Here is a 1,785-nt window from a genome sequence, read left to right on the forward strand (position 1 = left end):
ACCATGCAGTATCCCCTTGTTCTGTTTGAATGACTTTCTCTTGGTCTATGTACAGTTCTTCATGAGCACAATTATGTGTTCTGGAATTCCCATTCTTTGCAATGTTATCCATAATTTGTTATGATCCACACAGTCGAATGCCTTTGCATAGTCAATAAAACACAAGTAAACATCTTTCTGGTATTCTCTGCTTTCAGCTAGGATCCATCTGACATCAGCAATGATATCCCTCGGTACACGTCTTCTTCTGAATCCAGCTTGAATTTCTGGCAGTTCCCTGTGGATGTACTGCTGCAATGCAGTGTTTTTTAGTTATCTTTAGCAAAATTTTACTTGCATGTGATATTAATGATATTGTTCGATAATTTTCGCATTCTGTTGGATCACCTTCTTTGGAATGGGCACAAATACTGAACTCTCCAGTCAGTTGGGCAGGTAAGTGTCCTCCAAATTTCTTGGCATAGAGGAATGAGCACATCCAGCACTGCATCCATTTTTGAAACATCTTAATTGGTATTCCATCAGTTCCTGGAGCCTTGTTTTTCACCAGTGCCTTCAGTGCAGCTTGGACTCCTTCCTTCAACACCATCGGTTCTTGATCACATGCTGCCTCCTAAAATGGATGAACATTTACCAATTCTTTTTGGTACATTGAATATGTATTCCTTCCATCTTCTTTTGATGTCTCCTGTGTCGTTCAATATTTTGCCCGTAGAATCCTTCAATATTGAAACTCAAAACTTGAATGTTTTCTTCAGTTCTCTCACCTGGAGAAATGCCAAGCGGCCCCATGTGACCTTGGCCCAGCCCAGCCGTTTGCCCCGCCCACCCTAGTGTCACAGCCATGGCTGCCCCGTTTTTGCTGCGGCAAGGACAAGGTGGGGCACTGAAGACTGGGCTCCAAGCAGGGGTACTTCAAAGACTTGCTTTTGTGATCCTCTCTGTGCAGAATCAGGAAAGAGTGAAAAGGGCCTGCCACCAAATTCCAAGCAGCAAAGTAAACCAAAAAAGACTGAGCAAGCAGCTGCACTCGCCTGGCCGTCTGACAACACCACCACCAAGAATCTCCAGCACCGCGACTACAATGTGTACACCTTCTTAGATTTGAACCTAGACCTGTCGAAATTCAGAATGCCTCAGCCTGCGTCAGGACAGGAGTCACTGCGACACTGAGAGCTCAAAGCTCAAAGATTGCACTTCATCTTTACTGCTTTCTTGCTGCAAAAATAAAATCCACTCAACAGTCAGGAGGCCTATGTGTATAATTAGCTTCCCTTTCACACCTCTTACAGAGCCTGGTCAATTAGCAATACTGTTACTGATTATTTATTCAACATATGCTTAGAGATATCTGCTATGTGTGAGGAATTTTTCCTTAATTACAAAGTTATGGCTAACTGGACAAATCCGTAAAATTAGAGAATTCTAAGTGCTTTGCAGCAGTGTGATGCTACTGTGTTGAGCCTGGACATTTAATGATGATCTGATTTACTAATTAGGTGTTGATAAATATAATGATGACTTCTCGGAATCGACTCAACGGCAATGGGTTTTTTAATTTTAAAGACCTAGCTCTCGATAAATTGGAGATAGAAGTTTTACTAATTTTAACTAACTACTGTATGGCAAAGAAATAATATTATATATATATTTTTTAATTACTGTGGTGGAACAGAATAACTTTTATTCACCTGTATTCGGTATTTGGTGTAAAACTCGGGAAGTTTCCAGTGGCTCTTTAGGGTAGGGTGAAAGCTTTGCTCTCATGGCCACATGACGACTGAA

General features: G+C 41.4%; 1 pseudogene; it reads left to right on the plus strand.

Moving 5' to 3' along the window:
• The first annotated feature begins 844 nt into the window (after positions 1–844).
• LOC101359936 (NADH dehydrogenase [ubiquinone] flavoprotein 3, mitochondrial pseudogene) lies at positions 845–1,173 on the plus strand (annotated as a pseudogene).
• Positions 1,174–1,785: the final 612 nt, after the last annotated feature.

The sequence above is a fragment of the Trichechus manatus genome, unplaced genomic scaffold, assembly GCF_000243295.1.
Source record: "Trichechus manatus latirostris isolate Lorelei unplaced genomic scaffold, TriManLat1.0 scaffold00005, whole genome shotgun sequence".
In the NCBI taxonomy this organism is placed as follows: domain Eukaryota; kingdom Metazoa; phylum Chordata; class Mammalia; order Sirenia; family Trichechidae; genus Trichechus; species Trichechus manatus.